Below are 20,816 nucleotides of genomic sequence, written 5' to 3' on the forward strand. Positions count from 1 at the left end.
AAAAACGCACACGTTTTCTGACGGACTGCTTAAGAACATCTCAAAACGCGTTCAAAACGCCACGTGTGCCATCGCCCTTAGGCCGTGTTCACACGCTGCGTTTGAATTGGAGTGACTCTAATGGGCTGTGATCACTGTCATCCCGTCCGTCACTGATGATCACAGCCAGTCCTGCTAAAGCAACACCTCCTAAATTGGGCTAGTGCACCCCCATCCAAAGGCAGGAAAATAGCGATAATTAACTAATTCCACTACTAATACTGAGACCGTATACATAGCACAGGTCACCACCATAGATAATCTGTTCTCAGCAGCCGATAAACACAGACTGGAACAGGAAGTAGACAGCGCCGTGCTCTGTATAGTGGTCAGACAAGGTTATTGCAGATCAGATCCCGTTGATTTAATGGAATTAATGTGAGTTATAGAGAGGGATAAACCAGCTGCGCACACTCCCTTGATGAGGCCGTTGAGTAATCAGGCAGCACAACCCATCGGCCCCGGCATGAATTAAACCCAGACTCATTTATTTCAGTATCGAAGTAATTAAGTATAAAACACCCAGGCAGCAATGTCGCTCCATAATTAGAGCATTTAATGACTTGATGAAATATCTTTCCTGCATAGACAGATGGCGGCTTCCAGATAACCAGGAATGACAGGCTCTGCGTTTGCCATGGCCATCGATCTTTCATGTAATCGGTCATCTGATGTCTATGGAAGCTTAGAGAAGTTTCAGGGGGCTAACCAGAGACCCTTTCTGATAAGGGGGAAAAATTAAATAATACATAAGGGTAAGGCTGCGGTCACACGTGGCGTTTTGTATCCGTTTTTGGCCCGTTTTTTAATGGACTGTTTAAAAAACGGGCCAAAGAAGGGTTCAAAACGGCATGTGTGACCGCAGCCTAAGACTACATTCACATGATGTATGCCCGCCGTACCGTAGTACGGCGAGGATACATCGGCGCTGCGGAGAAGAGCAGGGAATGAGCGCTGCTCACCCTGCCCCTCTCCATAGGAAGTAATGGCGCACGGCGCCGTATCACGGGAAAAGATAGGACATGTCCAATCTTTTCCCGGGCTACGGAGCGGTACGGTGCCGCACGTGTGCTGCACCGTACCGCTCCCGTACAGGGCCGCGAGCCCATAGAAGTGTATGGGGGACGTATATCGGCCGTATATACGTCCCCCATACATGTGTGTGAATGTAGCCTAAGGGTGATGTCACACGTATGCGTTTTCAATCCATTTTTGGCCTGTTTTGCTTAAAAACGCATTGAAAACGGATTGAAAATGCATACGTGCGCCATCACCCTTACTCTGATGCCCAATTCCACCGTATTGGCCCCTGTTTACTCTGTCTTCAGTTCAGGTTTGAATGGAAGTGATTCAGTGACTACTGCGGCTAACACTGGCCTCATAAGCAAATACTGCGCTAATATATCACTGCTCTTGATCATTTAGGCCAGTGATCAGCCACAAAATCAAGACTACTTCCACTTCATACTGAAGTGAGGGGAAGTGAAGTGAGGGGAAGAGGAGCCTCACAGATGATCATAATAATAATCTTTATCTATATAGCGCCATCATATTCTATGGCGCTTTACAAATCATAGGGGACATATGAAACAATAGGAGCGAGGGCGCCCTGCTCACAAGAGCTTACAGTCTAACAGGATGAGAGGGGACACAAGAGCTTACAGTCTATGAGGATGAGGGGGTGACACAAGAGCTTACAGTCTATGAGGATGAGGAGGTGACACAAGAGCTTACAGTCTATGAGGATGAGGGGGTGACACAAGAGCTTACAGTCTATGAGGATGAGGAGGTGACACAAGAGCTTACAGTCTATGAGGATGAGGGGGTGACACAAGAGCTTACAGTCTATGAGGATGAGGGGTGACACAAGAGCTTACAGTCTATGAGGGTGAGGGAGTGACACAAGAGCTTACAGTCTATGAGGATGAGGGGGTGACACAAGAGCTTACAGTCTATGAGGATGAGGGGTGACACAAGAGCTTACAGTCTATGAGGATGAGGGGGGGCACAAGAGCTTACAGTCTATGAGGATGAGGGGGTGACACAAGAGCTTACAGTCTATGAGGATGAGGGGGAGACACAAGAGCTTACAGTCTATGAGGATGAGGGGGGGACACAAGAGCTTAGAGTCTATAAGGATGAGGGGGAGACACAAGAGCTTACAGTCTATGAGGATGAGGGGGAGACACAAGAGTTTACAGTCTATGAGGATGAGGGGGTGACACAAGAGCTTACAGTCTATGAGGATGAGGGGGTGACACAAGAGCTTACAGTCTATGAGGATGAGGGGGTGACACAAGAGCTTACAGTCTATGAGGATGAGGGGGGACACAAGAGCTTACAGTCTAACAGGATGAGAGGGGACACAAGAGCTTACAGTCTATGAGGATGAGGGGGTGACACAAGAGCTTACAGTCTATGAGGATGAGGGGGAGACACAAGAGCTTACAGTCTATGAGGATGAGGGGGGGACACAAGAGCTTAGAGTCTATAAGGATGAGGGGGAGACACAAGAGCTTACAGTCTATGAGGATGAGGGGGAGACACAAGAGTTTACAGTCTATGAGGATGAGGGGGTGACACAAGAGCTTACAGTCTATGAGGATGAGGGGGTGACACAAGAGCTTACAGTCTATGAGGATGAGGGGGTGACACAAGAGCTTACAGTCTATGAGGATGAGGAGGTGACACAAGAGCTTACAGTCTAACAGGATGAGAGGGGACACAAGAGCTTACAGTCTATGAGGATGAGGGGGTGACACAAGAGCTTACAGTCTATGAGGATGAGGAGGTGACACAAGAGCTTACAGTCTATGAGGATGAGGGGGTGACACAAGAGCTTACAGTCTATGAGGATGAGGAGGTGACACAAGAGCTTACAGTCTATGAGGGTGAGGGAGTGACACAAGAGCTTACAGTCTATGAGGATGAGGGGGTGACACAAGAGCTTACAGTCTATGAGGATGAGGGGTGACACAAGAGCTTACAGTCTATGAGGATGAGGGGGGGCACAAGAGCTTACAGTCTATGAGGATGAGGGGGTGACACAAGAGCTTACAGTCTATGAGGATGAGGGGGAGACACAAGAGCTTACAGTCTATGAGGATGAGGGGGGGACACAAGAGCTTAGAGTCTATAAGGATGAGGGGGAGACACAAGAGCTTACAGTCTATGAGGATGAGGGGGAGACACAAGAGTTTACAGTCTATGAGGATGAGGGGGTGACACAAGAGCTTACAGTCTATGAGGATGAGGGGGTGACACAAGAGCTTACAGTCTATGAGGATGAGGGGGTGACACAAGAGCTTACAGTCTATGAGGATGAGGGGGGACACAAGAGCTTACAGTGTATGAGGATGAGGGGTGACTCAAGAGCTTACAGTCTATGAGGATGAGGGGGTGACACAAGAGCTTACAGTCTATGAGGATGAGGGGGTGACACGAGCTTACAGTCTATGAGGATGAGGGGGTGACACAAGAGCTTACAGTCTATGAGGATGAGGGGGGACACAAGAGCTTACAGTCTATGAGGATGAGGGGTGACACAAGAGCTTACAGTCTATGAGGATGAGGGGGTGACACAAGAGCTTACAGTCTATGAGGATGAGTGGGTGACACAAGAGCTTACAGCCTATGAGGATGAGGGGGTGACACAAGAGCTTACAGTCTATGAAGATGAGGGGTGACATAAGAGCTTACAGTCTATGAGGATGAGGGGGTGACACAAGAGCTTAGTCTATGAGGATGAGGGGGTGACACAAAAGCTTACAGTCTATTAGAATAAGGGGGCACACAAGAGCTTACAGTCTATGAGGATGAGGGGTGACAAGAGCTTACAGTCTATGAGGATGAAGGTGGTGACACAAGAGCTTACAGTCTATGAGGATGAGGAGGTGACACAAAAGCTTACAGTCTATAAGAATAAGGGGGCACACAAGAGCTTACAGTCTATGAGGATGAGGGGTGACAAGAGCTTACAGTCTATGAGGATGAAGGTGGTGACACAAGAGCTTACAGTCTATGAGGATGAGGGGGTGAATCAAGAGCTTACAGTCTATGAGGATGAGGGGGTGACACAATAGCTTACAGTCTATGAGGATGAGGGGGTGACACAAGAGCTTACAGTCTATGAGGATGAGGGGGGACACAAGAGCTTACAGTGTATGAGGATGAGGGGTGACTCAAGAGCTTACAGTCTATGAGGATGAGGGGGTTACACAAGAGCTTACAGTCTATGAGGATGAGGGGGTGACACGAGCTTACAGTCTATGATGATGAGGGGGTGACACAAGAGCGTACAGTCTATGAGGATGAGGGGGGACACAAGAGCTTACAGTCTATGAGGATGAGGGGTGACACAAGAGCTTACAGTCTATGAGGATGAGGGGTGACACAAGAGCTTACAGTCTATGAGGATGAGGGGGTGACACGAGCTTACAGTCTATGAGGATGAGGGGGTGACACAAGAGCTTACAGTCTATGAGGATGAGGGGGGACACAAGAGCTTACAGTCTATGAGGATGAGGGGTGACACAAGAGCTTACAGCCTATAAGGATGAGGGGGTGACACAAGAGCTTACAGTCTATGAGGATGAGGGGGAGACACAAGAGTTTACAGTCTATGAGGATGAGGGGGTGACACAAGAGCTTACAGTCTATAAGGATGAGGGGGAGACACAAGAGTTTACAGTCTATGAGGATGAGGGGGTGACACAAGAGCTTACAGTCTATGAGGATGAGGGGTGACATAAGAGCTTACAGTCTATGAGGATGAGGGGTGACACAAAAGCTTACAGTCTATAAGGATGAGGGGTGACACAAGAGCTTACAGTCTATGAGGATGAGGGGGTGACACAAGAGCTTACAGTCTATGAGGATGAAGGTGGTGACACAAGAGCTTACAGTCTATGAGGATGAGGGGGTGAATCAAGAGCTTACAGTCTATGAGGATGAGGGGGTGAATCAAGAGCTTACAGTCTATGGGGATGAGGGGGTGACACAAGAGCTTACAGTCTATGAGGATGAGGGGGGACACAAGAGCTTACAGTCTATGAGGATGAAGGTGGTGACACAAGAGCTTACAGTCTATGAGGATGAGGGGGTGAATCAAGAGCTTACAGTCTATGAGGATGAGGGGGTGAATCAAGAGCTTACAGTCTATGAGGATGAGGGGGTGACACAATAGCTTACAGTCTATGGGGATGAGGGGGTGACACAAGAGCTTACAGTCTATGAGGATGAGGGGGGACACAAGAGCTTACAGTGTATGAGGATGAGGGGTGACTCAAGAGCTTACAGTCTATGAGGATGAGGGGGTTACACAAGAGCTTACAGTCTATGAGGATGAGGGGGTGACACGAGCTTACAGTCTATGAGGATGAGGGGGTGACACAAGAGCTTACAGTCTATGAGGATGAGGGGGGACACAAGAGCTTACAGTCTATGAGGATGAGGGGTGACACAAGAGCTTACAGTCTATGAGGATGAGGGGGTGACACAAGAGCTTACAGTCTATGAGGATGAGTGGGTGACACAAGAGTTTACAGTCTATGAGGATAAGGGGGTGACACAAGAGCTTACAGTCTATAAGGATGAGGGGGAGACACAAGAGCTTACAGTCTATGAGGATGAGGGGTGACACAAGAGCTTACAGTCTATGAGGATAAGGGGGTGACACAAGAGTTTACAGTCTATGAGGATGAGGGGGTGACACAAGAACTTACAGTCTATGAGGATGAAGGTGGTGACACAAAAGCTTACAGTCTATGAGGATGAGGGGGTGAATCAAGAGCTTACAGTCTATGAGGATGAGGGGGTGACACAATAGCTTACAGTCTATGAGGATGAGGGGGTGACACAAGAGCTTACAGTCTATGAGGATGAGGGGGGACACAAGAGCTTACAGTCTATGAGGATGAGGGGGTGACACAAGAGCTTACAGAACCTTTGAAGCTTTGGAGGTTGAGTATGTCTGATAGTCCAGGGAGAGGCATTCCCAAGAATTGGTGCAGCCTGGGAGAAGTCCTGGAGTTGTGCCTGGGAGGTTCAAATTAATGTAAAGATTAATCTAACATCACTGGCAGATCGAAAAGCACGGGTTGATCAATATACTGTGATCAGAGACGAGAGGTAGTGAGGAGCGGCATAATGCAGAGCTATATGGATGAGGGTGAATTTTTAAAATTCATTCGGAGGGGGACGGGCAACCAGAGCAGTGACTGGCACAAACTGGAGGCATCTGTGTCGCTTTTGGTGTAGAAGATAGGAGAGGAGAGAGATTAGGAAGTGGAAGACCAATTCATAGAGAGTTACAGTAGTCTAGACGTGAGTGAATCAGAGTAAGAATTAGCATTTTAGTTTCAATTTTCAATTGTAAGAGATGGGTGGATTCTGGGGATGTTTCTGGGATGGATGTGGCATTTATATATGGAGTGCAATAGAGTGATAAAGGTGAATGAATATCATTCTTAAACATCTTATTGCTGGGACTCCTGGTCCTGCTAACCACAAGGGGTCACAAGGAAAAACACCCCATTAAGAAAACACTGACCCTCTACCTTCATCTTAAGCTATCACATTAAAATCCTAAATGTTAGATAAAAAATACCAATTAAATGCATAAAAATGGGACAAGTGGGAAATAAATAAGGAGGACTGTGGATAGAGTACATAACTCTAACACCTGAGAGAAACCCTGCAGAATATCTATCACTTGTGAATGAGATACTAGGCTAATATTAGCAATGTCTGGTCTGGCTGCAGTGATGATAGTCCAGCAGCAGGTGGCGATGTGCAGTAGATCTCAGCCGAAGCCAAGAAGCGACTCAGGACTATGGAGGAGGGAAAGTTTTTCCCACTTCCAAATACTTGGATTTCCGCAGCTATTAAGTGAAAATGTTGATGTCATCTGTGTTATGTGATATTAGACGCAGTTTATTTATATGAAGACGGCTACTGCTTGCATAGACTACTATTCACATCACTTGATTTACTATATTTTAAGGAGCTGGCAGCAGGTATTGCTTACGTCTTCCTTTTCGTAGCCAGATGTTTGGGGTTTCTATAAACACTGGAGGAGGCGATGCAGCTGGAGGTGCAGAGGTTAAACATCTGTGCTGGGAGCAATCACATAAGACGAGATGGAGCCATCTCATATGATCAGCAGAGGATTGAATGATCATTTGTGTACATGAAGTGATTTGTGGGCCATTCTTCAAAGATTTAATACTGTGCGTCGCTCATATTTCTGATACTTCCCTTACTGCGGCATACATATCATGTATGAATGCAGCATGCAATGGCTGTAGCATTGTACAGGGATGCAGCTGTAGGTATAGCATGGGCAACATGGTCTGATGTAATAAATAATAATAATAATTCTTTATTTATATAGCGCACACAGGTTACGCAGCGCTGCACAAGCATGTCAAATTGGTCCCTGTCCCCAATGGGGCTCACAATCTAAACAACCTAACAGTATGTTTTGAAGTGTGGGAGGAAACCGGAGTACCCGGAGGAAACCCACGCAAACACGGAGAGAACATACAAACTCTTTGCAGATGTTGACCTGGGTGGGATTCGAACCCAGGACCCCAGTGCTGCAAGGCAGATGTGCTACTCACTCAGCCACCGTGCCGCCCCCAACACAATAGCACCTTGTCGTGGTCAACTTAGCAGGGGTCAGTTTACCATAACCCAACCTATATTTTTGCTTGGGGGGGCCCAAAGATCCGTTAGGCCCACCCGGAGGTGGCAAAAGGGTTGCCAATACAATCCACAGGATGCCAATACAATGTAAAGCTAGGGCAGAGCATAGAACAATAGACTACCTGCTCTATAATTTGGAGAGTGTATAAGTATGTATCCACATCCTGTATATTGCTTACTTCCAAAGCTTCAGTACCGCCCCCTATGTGCTACATACAGCCTTGTACACTATATAAAAAGCATACCTGACACCTCTCCTGGAACATCAGGGAGGCTCCCGAAAAACAAAGAGTCCTCTCAGTCTTCCAAAAGGTTGGCAGAAGCCTCCTGGAAACTCAGAGAGTGGCACACAACACCAATGTTTAGTGAGCATGGCGCTGGGACAATACACCATTAAGGGGCACACCACCTGGTATCAGGCCTGGAAAAGGAGGGTGCAGTGTCCAAAAAGCAGTGTTTTATGGGCAAAAAAAGGAAAATTCTGCGGCATGTCCTACCCTCAATCCCCTGGACAACACCTTCTAATTTGGCAACTATGATTTAAAGGGACACTCCAGAAATAAATGCTACCATGGGCTATTGGTGCAGGACCTGAGAACTTCATGCTTGGTTTGTTTAGGATGTGTTCTAAAGGGGATGTTCAGATCAGCAAAACTTAATGGGATAAAGCTGCAATACGCAGCACAGTCACCAGTGAATGTCTGACGCATTTTTCAAAGGTCAAACATAGTGGGGGATTCAGTTGCTAAATGTTACCCCATTCAACTACTGGTCCCCCTATGAAATGTCCTTTCTAGAATTCCCATTTTTATGTGAAATCTCACCCGTTTACCCATAAAAAATCTCCTCCAAAGTCATGTCACAATTAGCAACAAAGAATCAGATGAGTCAAGTTTAGAGGCTGTCAGGGTAGAGTCACTTCAGATGGCCCTTCAGTCACAAGACTGATAATAATTCCTTTATTTATATAATGCACACAGAGCTTGCCAAATCGGACCCTGTCCCTATGGGGCTCATAATCTAAACAATCTACCAGTATGTTTTGGAGTCTGGGAGGAAAGCAGACATGGAGAGAACATACAAACTCTTTGCAGATGTTTACCCTGGGACTTGAACCGAGGTCCCCAGCGCTGCAAGGCTGTAATGCTAACTACTAAGCCATCGTGCTGCCCTAATGTCATCTTAAATATGAAGTTCTTATTCAATTTGGCACCAGATTTACAGGACCTATAGAATCCTATCTGAAGTGACCATGCCCCTGCAGCCTCTAAGCTTGACACATATTAGATAAAAAAATTACTCTTTTCTGCTTATTTTCAAATGTGCATGATCCAGGCAAATGTTTCTTCCTTATGCCACTTCATGGCTGGTATACATGTGGTGTTCATTCAACATGCTTGGTGGTTACAAGGAGGCACCAAATAACACAAACCTTAATTGTCACTAATAAAACCTATGGAAAGCCCCTTTAAGGAGATGACAATATTTCGGTAACATTGCAGTTTACTGAGCTCATTAGCACAATATGGTGGTATTATGTCTGTATTTCTATTTTGAGACGCTGTATTAAATCTTGCACGCTTATATTAAGGTAACATGGCACTGCAAGGGTTAAAGGCCACCCTAACTAACTCTCCTAAGTATTGCAACACCCTTCTGGCAAAAATGTGGCAGACACGTGAATAAGATCATTTGCAGGTTACAGAGCTTCACATCTGGCTAATGTCACTGTGACCTCCAAGGGTCAAATGCAAAATACTTAGAATTTTTTATGTAATAAAGTGACTGCGCTCTCCATGTAAGGATCATTGGGAATGTGAAAGCAGAGCGCTCCGACTATAATCTGCCGAGGGAAGTCATATGACTAATAAGCATTTAATAGTCCATGCTGTGAGGCCCGCACAGGAAATGTATGACATTCCAGATCATTCCGAGTGCACCCAATCCATTGTACCAGGAACACATCAACACACAAATATCCACAGCAAGGGCCGAAATATACACAGAGACAGTCTGCATTTGTGCATTATATGCAAACACTATGGAATTAAGGACCAAGATGCATTGCAGAATGGGGCACAACAGCGGGGGGTGCAGCTCTGGAGTATAATAAGGGATGTAACTCATGATCAGTACAGAAAAAATAATGTCATGTATGTCCACAGTGACTGCACCACCAACAACAGAATAGTGAGTGCAGCTCTGGAGTATAATACAGGATGTAACTCAGGATCAGTACAGGATAAGTAATGTCATGTATGTACACAGTGACTGCACCAACAACAGAATAGTGAGTGCAGCTCTGGAGTATAACACAAGATGTAACTCAGGATCAGTACAGGATAAGTAGTGTCATGTATGTACACAGTGACTGCACCAGCAGCAGAATAGTGAGTGCAGCTCTGGGGTATAATACAGGATGTAACTCAGGATCAGTACAGGATAAGTAATGTCATGTATGTACACAGTGACTGCTCCAGCAGCAGAATAGTGAGTGCAGCTCTGGAGTATGATACAGGATGTAACTCAGGATCAGTACAGGATAAGTAATGTCATGTATGTACACAGTGACTGCACCAGCAGCAGAATAGTGAGTGCAGCTCTGGGGTATAATACAGGATGTAACTCAGGATCAGTGCAGGATAAGTAATGTCATTTTGATGGAAAATATATTTATACATGAAGTGAATATACCCTTTATATGAGGACAGGTGTTCTATTTCTTGAGGATTTACTATGTTTGTTGTTAATAGTTGTTTATGGGTAAATTCTGTATAATTAGTGCAGTGCACACGTGTGTCTATTTATACTGCACGGTAAGTGGTGGGGGCAGTATGTAAACATACGGTAGACCTGACCTTTGTTCGCCGCGCTGACCTCAGTTTGTTAGCAAACAACGTCTTAAGAGGCTAAATATAATTTGTCATTTTTCAGTGTCAAATAAACACGGATTAAAGGGAAAATAAGAGATGTCTCCATTATGTGTCACTCCTATCCCGATATCCGCTGGAGAAAGTCCTGAGTAATCACAATTTCCTTTGTAACTCAAAGGGACTATTGATGGAAGTAAATGTTTGGCTTGGGCCTAAAGAAAAGAGTTATCTAGGGCAGACTTGTTGCTAGGATTCTTCTCTAAAACTTAACCCTTAGCAACCAATAAGAACTCAGCTTTAATGTTTTAAACTAATGTTTTAAAATGAAAGCTGCTTTCTTATTGGTTTACATGGGGAGCCAAAATAATGCGTGCCAAGCAACTAGACAGGCTCCGGCTTTCAGCTTAATGGCAGACTAGCGCTGTACTGCTGACAGGGAAGGGAGCCGCTCCATGTCACTCTACACCCTGTACTACTTATCAGACTCCTCTAAAAATACATTTCGATTAAGAAATTTACATTAAAACTCTGTGAATCATCGATCAATTACTATAATGAAAGAGACATATATCTGAGTCATCTGACGTATAGATAGAGATGTGTTTATATGCCTGTACCTGACAACTTTCCATGAGTAGGCTCCTAAACAATGGGGAGACTTCCCGGACCTGATAACATGCTCCCACCTCTACCACTTGTTTTATTAATTTTATAGGAGATGGGTACATTATGTGCCTCTCATGTCCTGGAAAACAGTGAAGGCCAATATGTAAAAGTGCCCACGTCACTTAGGCTACGTTCACACCTGCACCTGGTCTTTCCTGAAAAAGGAGAGCACCATGGAAAGTAAAAACAGAGGGTGGGAATGGAAATTGGTGACGTATAATATCTGTGCTGGTCATTTTGGTGACATATAATATCTCTGTGGGCCATGTTGGTGATGTATAATATCTCTGTGGGCCATGTTGGTGATGTATAATATCTGTGCTGGACATGTTGGTGATGTATAATATCTCTGTGGGCCATGTTGGTGATGTATAATATCTCTGTGGGCCATGTTGGTGATGTATAATATCTGTGCTGGACATGTTGGTGATGTATAATATCTCTGTGGGCCATGTTGGTGATGTATAATATCTGTGCTGGTCATGTTGGTGACATATACTGTAATATCTGTGCTGGCCATGTTGGTGACATATAATATCTCTGTGCTGGTCATGTTGGTGATGTATAATATCTGTGCTGACCATGTCGGTGATGTATAATATCTCTGTGGACCATGTTGGTGATGTATAATATCTCTGTGGGCCATGTCAGTGATATATAATATCTCTGCGGGCCATGTTGGTGATATATAATATCTCTGTGGACCATGTTGGTAATGTATAATATCTCTGTGGGCCATGTTGGTGATGTATAATATCTGTGCTGGTCATGTTGGTGATCTATAATATCTCTGTGGGCTATGCTGGTGATGAATAATATCTCTGTGGGCCATGTTGGTGATGTATAATATCTCTGTGGGCCATGTTGGTGATGTATAATATCTCTGTGGGCCATGTTGGTGATGTATAATATCTGTGCTGGTCATGTTGGTGACATATACTGTAATATCTGTGCTGGCCATGTTGGTGACATATAATATCTCTGTGCTGGCCATGTTGGTGATGTATAATATCTCTGTGGGCCATGTCAGTGATGTATAATATCTCTGTGAGCCATGTCAGTGATGTATAATATCTCTGTGAGCCATGTCAGTGATGTATAATATCTCTGCGGGCCATGTTGGTGTCATATAATATCTGTGCTGGCCATGTTGGTGATGTATAATATCTCTGTGGACCATGTTGGTGATGTATAATATCTCTGTGGGCCATGTCAGTGATGTACAATATCTCTGTGGACCATGTCGGTGATATATAATATCTCTGTGGGACATGTCGGTGATGTATAATATCTCTGTGGGCCATGTCAGTGATGTACAATATCTCTGTGGACCATGTCAGTGATGTATAATATCTCTGTGGGACATGTCGGTGATGTATAATATCTCTGTGGGCCATGTCAGTGATGTACAATATCTCTGTGGACCATGTCGGTGATATATAATATCTCTGTGGGCAGGGCCGGCGCCAGCACCCGGCAAACCTGGGCAAGTGCCGGGGCCCACAGCTGCTGGGAGGGCCCACTCGTGGCCAGATCTCATCCCCCAGCAGCCGGGCCGTGCCGGGTGCTGGCACCGTAAAGCAGCGCTCCGTTTACCGCAAGACCCTGCCGTGCAGCAAAACCCCCGTCCGAAGCAGTAGTGCCGTGCCGGGTTCTAGCACCATAAAGTGGCGCTCTGTCTGCTGCAGGATGCTGCGCTGAGGCCGCCGGCAGGAGGAGGAGGACGGCGAAGGGGAAGCTCCGGACCTGACCAGAAGACTGAGGTGAGTAGTATTCTCTTTATTTTTAACGGTCACATTTACTAGTGCATGAGGGGTGAGGAGGCAGCTGTATAGAATGAATGGGGGGGATGACGAGGGGGCTGTATAGAATGAATGGGAGGGATGAGGAGAGGGCTGTATAGAATGAATGGGGGGGGATGAGGAGAGGGCTGTATAGAATGAATGGGGGTGATGAGGAGAGGGCTGTATAGAATGAATGGGGGGGGATGAGGAGGGGGCTGTATAGAATGAATGGGGGTGATGAGGAGAGGGCTGTATAGAATGAATGGGGGGGGGGTGAGGAGGGGGCTGTATAGAATGAATGGGGGGGATGAGGAGGGGCTGTATAGAATGAATGGGGGGGATGACGAGGGGGCTGTATAGAATGAATGGGGGGATGAGGAGAGGGCTGTATAGAATGAATGGGGGGGATGAGGAGAGGGCTGTATAGAATGAATGGGGGTGATGAGGAGAGGGCTGTATAGAATGAATGGGGGTGATGAGGAGGGGGCTGTATTGAATGAATGGGGGGGATGAGGAGGGGGCTGTATAGAATGAATGGGGGGGATGAGGAGGGGGCTGTATAGAATGAATGGGGGGATGAGGAGGGGGCTGTATAGAATGAATGGTTGGGATGAGGAGGGGGCTGTATAGAATGAATGGTTGGGATGAGGAGAGGGCTGTATAGAATGAATGGGGGGGGGATGAGGAGAGGGCTGTATAGAATGAATGGGGGGGATGAGGAGGGGGCTTTTTAGAATGAATGGGGGGGATGAGGAGGGGGCTGTTTAGAATGAATGGGGGGGATGAGGAGGGGGCTGTATAGAATGAATGGGGGGGATGAGGAGGGGGCTGTATAGAATGAATGGGGGGGATGAGGAGAGGGCTGTATAGAAAGAATGGGGGGGGATGAGGAGGGGCTGTATATAATGAACGGGGAGATGAGGAGGGGCTGTATATAATGAATGGGGAGATGAGGAGGGGCTGTATATAATGAATGGGGGATGAGGAGGGGCTGTATATAATGAATCGGGGGTGCGTGCAGGGGGCTGCATATAATGGGCGGTGAAGGGGATGCATATAATCCATGGGGGGAGAGGGGCTGCATTTAATTAAACTATGGGCGGTGAGGGGGGCCTGGGCTGTATATAATTAATCCATGGGGGTGAGGAGGCTGTATACAATGAATCCATGCCGCTACGCCAGTTTACTGCAAAGGGGCCCACTGAGGCTCTGTCGCCCAAAGGCCCACTGAAACCTGGAGCCGGCCCTGTCTGTGGGCCATGTCAGTGATATATAATATCTCTGTGGGCCATGTTGGTGATGTATAATATCTGTGCTGGACATGTTGGTGATGTATAATATCTCTGTGGACCATGTTGGTGATGTATAATATCTCTGTGGGCCATGTCAGTGATATATAATATCTCTGCGGGCCATGTTGGTGATATATAATATATCTGTGGACCATGTTGGTAATGTATAATATCTCTGTGGGCCATGTCAGTGATATATAATATCTCTGCGGGCCATGTTGGTGATGTATAATATTTCTGTGGGCCATGTTGGTGATGTATAATATCTCTGTGGGCCATATTGGTGACATATAATATCTCTGTGGGCCATGTTGGTGATGTATAATATCTGTGCTGGTCATGTTGGTGATGTATAATATCTCTGTGGACCATGTCGGTGATGTATAATATCTCTGTGGACCATGTCGGTGATGTATAATATCTCTGTGGACCATGTCGGTGATGTATAATATCTCTGCGGGCCATGTTGGTGACATATAATATCTCTGTGGGCCATGTTGGTGATGTATAATATCTGTGCTGGTCATGTTGGTGATGTATAATATCTCTGTGGACCATGTCGGTGATGTATAATATCTCTGTGGACCATGTCGGTGATGTATAATATCTCTGTGGACCATGTCGGTGATGTATAATATCTCTCTGGACCATGTTGGTGATGTATAATATCTCTGTGGACCATGTTGGTGATGTATAATATCTCTATGGGCCATGTTGGTGATGTACAATATCTCTGTGGACCATGTTGGTGATGTATAATATCTCTGTGAGCCATGTCAGTGATGTATAATATCTCTGTGGACCATGTCGGTGATGTATAATATCTCTGTGGACCATGTTGGTGATGTATAATATCTCTGTGGACCATGTTGGTGATGTAGAATATCTCTATGGGCCATGTTGGTGATGTATAATATCTCTGTGGGCCATATTGGTGACATATAATATCTCTGTGGGTCATATTGGTGACATATAATATCTCTGTGGGCCATGTTGGTGATGTATAATATCTGTGCTGGTCATGTTGGTGATGTATAATATCTCTGTGGACCATGTCGGTGATGTATAATATCTCTGTGGACCATGTTGCTGATGCATAATATCTCTGTGGGCCGTGTTGCTGATGTACTGTATAATATCTCTGTGGGCTATGTTGGGTGATGTATAATATCTCTGTGGACCATGTTGGTGATGTATAATATCTCTGTGGACCATGCCGGTGATGTATAATATCTGTGGACCATGTCAGTGATGTATAATATCTCTGTGAACCATGTCGGTGATGTATAATATCTGTGGACCATGTTGGTGATGTATAATATCTCTGTGGGCCATGTTGGTGATGTATAATATCTCTGTGGACCATGTCAGTGATGTATAATATCTCTGTGGACCATGTCGGTGATGTATAATATCTCTGTGGACCATGTCGGTGATGTATAATATCTCTGTGGACCATGTCGGTGATGTATAATATCTCTGTGGACCATGTCAGTGATGTATAATATCTCTGTGGACCATGTCGGTGATGTATAATATCTCTGTGGACCATGTCGGTGATGTATAATATCTCCGTGGACCATGTTGCTGATGCATAATATCTCTGTGGGCCGTGTTGCTGATGTACTGTATAATATCTCTGTGGGCTATGTTGGGTGATGTATAATATCTCTGTGGACCATGTTGGTGATGTATAATATCTCTGTGGACCATGCCGGTGATGTATAATATCTGTGGACCATGTCAGTGATGTATAATATCTCTGTGGACCATGTTGGTGATGTATAATATCTCTGTGGACCATGTCAGTGATGTATAATATCTCTGTGGACCATGTCGGTGATGTATAATATCTCTGTGGACCATGTCAGTGATGTATAATATCTCTGTGGACCATGTTGGTGATGTATAATATCTCTGTGGACCATGTCAGTGATGTATAATATCTCTGTGGACCATGTCGGTGATGTATAATATCTCTGTGGACCATGTCGGTGATGTATAATATCTCTGTGGACCATGTCAGTGATGTATAATATCTCTGTGGACCATGTCGGTGATGTATAATATCTCTGTGGACCATGTAGGTGATGTATAATATCTCTGTGGACCATGTCAGTGATGTATAATATCTCTGTGGACCCTGTCGGTGATGTATAATATCTCTGTGAACCATGTCGGTGATGTATAATATCTGTGGACCATGTTGGTGATGTATAATATCTCTGTGGGCCATGTTGGTGATGTATAATATCTCTGTGGACCATGTCAGTGATGTATAATATCTCTGTGGACCATGTCGGTGATGTATAATATCTCTGTGGACCATGTCGGTGATGTATAATATCTCTGTGGACCATGTCGGTGATGTATAATATCTCTGTGGACCATGTCAGTGATGTATAATATCTCTGTGGACCATGTCGGTGATGTATAATATCTCTGTGGACCATGTCGGTGATGTATAATATCTCCGTGGACCATGTTGCTGATGCATAATATCTCTGTGGGCCGTGTTGCTGATGTACTGTATAATATCTCTGTGGGCTATGTTGGGTGATGTATAATATCTCTGTGGACCATGTTGGTGATGTATAATATCTCTGTGGACCATGCCGGTGATGTATAATATCTGTGGACCATGTCAGTGATGTATAATATCTCTGTGGACCATGTTGGTGATGTATAATATCTCTGTGGACCATGTCAGTGATGTATAATATCTCTGTGGACCATGTCGGTGATGTATAATATCTCTGTGGACCATGTCAGTGATGTATAATATCTCTGTGGACCATGTTGGTGATGTATAATATCTCTGTGGACCATGTAGGTGATGTATAATATCTCTGTGGACCATGTCGGTGATGTATAATATCTCTGTGGACCATGTCAGTGATGTATAATATCTCTGTGGACTATGTTGGTGATGTATAATATCTCTGTGGACCATGTAGGTGATGTATAATATCTCTGTGGACCATGTCAGTGATGTATAATATCTCTGTGGACCCTGTCGGTGATGTATAATATCTCTGTGGACCATGTTGGTGATGTATAATATCTCTGTGGACCATGTTGGTGATGTATAATCTCTCTGTGGGCCATGTTGGTGATGTATAATATCTCTGTGGGCCATGTTGGTGATGTATAATATCTGTGCTGGTCATGTTAGTGATGTATAATATCTCTGTGGGCCATGTTGGTGATGTATAATATCTCTGTGGACCATGTCAGTGATGTATAATATCTCTGTGGGCCATGTTGGTGTCATATAATATCTGTGCTGGACATGTTGGTGATGTATAATATATCTGTGGACCATGTTGGTGATGTATAATATCTCTGTGGGCCATGTTAATGATGTATAATATCTCTGTGGGCCATGTTAGTGATGTATAATATCTCTGTGGGCCATGTTAGTGATGTATAATATCTCTGTGGGCCATGTTAGTGATGTATAATATCTCTGTGGGCCATGTTGGTGATGTATAATATCTCTGTGGGCCATGTTGGTGATGTATAATATCTCTGTGGGCCATGTTGGTGATGTATAATATCTCTGTGGGCCATGTTGGTGATGTATAATATCTCTGTGGGCCATGTTGGTGATGTATAATATCTCTGTGGGCCATGTTGGTGATATATAATATCTCTGTGGACTATGTCGGTGAAGTATAATATCTCTGCGGTCCATGTTGCAGCACAGTAGTCTTCCATGGAGGCAGAAGTTATTATAGCGTAGTGCTGAGTCAGGGAAGATTGCTGTAAACTCCTTAAAAGTCCAATTAAAGAACTTGTGAGATCCCTCCCTCGTGCCTCTCCTCCCTGGTGATATCCTGATCACAGGATCCCTCTGGCCTGGAGGCTGTCATGTGGGACAAGCCTGTGCAGCGCGGAGGATTATATATTATTACAGGTGGGTACAGAGCTGACGCGACACTTCACTGCACCCGCTGTCAGTTCACAGGCCTGCGGGGACAGAAATGTCCTCAGTTGCACAGATGTTCTTTGTATATACAATGTGCCATCCTTCATCATGGGGAATACTCTGCATTCCTTCATTAGCGGACACCTGCCACTCTGCCCACACCTGGTGCATATTCTGTATACTGGGGTAATTTCCCATTTATACACCCCCTTCCCTCCCTAAATTTACTTATACCCTTGTGTATCTTTTTCTAGTAGCATCACAACTGGGAAATATGGATTTATATTCCATTTTTGTTGCTTCTGGGGCCCTTCACATCCCTACCCTGCTCTGAATGACTGCTGTAGTATCCAACCTGAAGCCTGCAGCAGCTTTTACTTAGAGGGCACAATTTGAGATCCAAGAAGACAGCAGTGTGAGGATAAACCCTTGATGCCATTGGCTACAATCCTGTCTCTGCATTTAACTTTTCACCAACTCCACCCCTCATCTCAAAGTGTCTGCTGTAATATCCAAACAGAAGCTTGTTACAGCATTTACTCAGCAGTTTGAGGCAGACCTGTTGCTTCTACAATCATGGAATTGATAGTAAATCCAGTTTTGCCCACAGTGGCCCCCTTATTGAAAAATCCACAGAGGCCACCCTAATAAAGTATCCACAAAAGCACCCTTAATGAACTATTAGCAGAGGCCCCCTTAATGACTTGTCTGCAGAGGCCCCCTTAACTTTTCACCAACTCTACCCCTCATCTCAAAGTGTCTGTTGTAATATCCAACCAGAAGCTTGTTACAGTATTTACTCAGCAGTTTGAGGCAGAGAGCTTAGGACATTCCCTTAGTGGACCTGCGGCTTCTACAATACTGGAATTGAGAGTAAATCCAGTTTTGCCCACAGTGGCCCCCTTATTGAAAAATCCACAGAGGCCCCCCTAATAAAGTATCCACAAAAACACCCTTAATGAACTATTAGCAGTGGCCCCCTTAATGACTTGTCTGCAGAGGTCCCCTTAATGACTTGTCTGCAGAGGCCCCCCTTAAAGGGGTTGTCCGAGCTTTTGAAAAAAAGCTAAAAGTGGCCGGGACAGGGCTGCTTAAAAAAAATAAAGATGTACTTACCTCCCGGTGCCCTCCCGTATCCAGCGCTGCTGTCACTCCGGTCCGGGCGCCATGTAAACAAACATGGCCGCCGGAGCAGCGCTGGATTCAGCTTCCGGCCGGCCGTGGCCGGGCACGCCTATCCGTCCCTATACACAGCATTGTGTATGGGGGCCGGAAGGTTGTCGGGTCCGGCCGGAACTGAGTCCAGCGCTGCTCCGGCGGCCACGTTTGTTTACATGGCGCCCGGACCGGAGTGACAGCAGCGCTGAATACGGGAGGGCACTGGGAGGTAAGTACATCTTTATTTTATTTAAGCAGCCCTGTCCCGGCCACTTTTAGCTTTTTTTCAAAAACTCGGACAACCCCTTTAATGACTTGTCTGCAGAGGCCCCCTTGATCACTTGTCTGCAGAGGCCCCCTTGATGACTTGCCTGCAGAGGCCCCCTTGATGACTTGTCTGCAGAGGCCCCCTTGATGACTTGTCTGCAGAGGCCCCCTTGATGACTTGTCTGCAGAGGCCCCCTTGATGACTTGCCTGCAGAAGCCCCCTTGATGACTTGTCTGCAGAGGCCCCCTTGATGACTTGTCTGCAGAGGCCCCCTTGATGACTTGTCTGCAGAGGCCCCCTTAATTGAATGTCCCAGAGGTCCCTTTAATAATGACATATCTGCAGGAGACCCCTTATCCCCTTAGTGACTTAGTTCATTTGTGCCATTATGACCAAGCTCAATTTTTTCAAAACTGCCATGTGTCACTTTATCCGGAAATATCTTTAGAAAGCTTTAATTAACCAGGTGATTTTGAGATTGTTTCTTCATGACATGTTGTACATCAAGTTAGTGGGAAATTTTGGCTGATATATTTTGAATTGATTTATTAATAAAGGTGAATTTGCCAAAAATGTAGAAAAAAATATCTATTTTCAAAATTCTAAATATTCTGGTTTTCAAACTGATAGTCTTACTACCCAGATTAGTTACTAAATAACATTTACTATACCTCAGCTTTGTGTTGGCATCACTTTATAAGTGTCCTTATGTTTTATTACGATGCTAGAAAGTTCACAGATTGGAGCATTTTTTCAAATTTTAGAATTGATTATTTTAGGGACCATATTATTTCTATAGGGGTTTTTGTAGTCGTATTAATAGAAACCCTCACAATCACCCAATTCTAATAATACAGCACATAGCAAGCTTGTTAACCATTTATGTATTTTACAGAAATTAAAACAAAATGAAGTTTTTATTTGTAATTTTCTAATTTTGTTATGAATACGTTCATTTAGCCCTCAAATTTGCCCACTTAAGCTTAATAAAAGTAGAAAAAGCATCTACCAATATATACCAATGTATATATATATATATAACACATTCTTGTGGGCTTTGTTTTTTTTAATCTTTCACTGCGCTCCAAATGACACATT

This window comes from Engystomops pustulosus, chromosome 8, assembly GCF_040894005.1.
Source record: "Engystomops pustulosus chromosome 8, aEngPut4.maternal, whole genome shotgun sequence".
Lineage (NCBI taxonomy): Eukaryota > Metazoa > Chordata > Amphibia > Anura > Leptodactylidae > Engystomops > Engystomops pustulosus.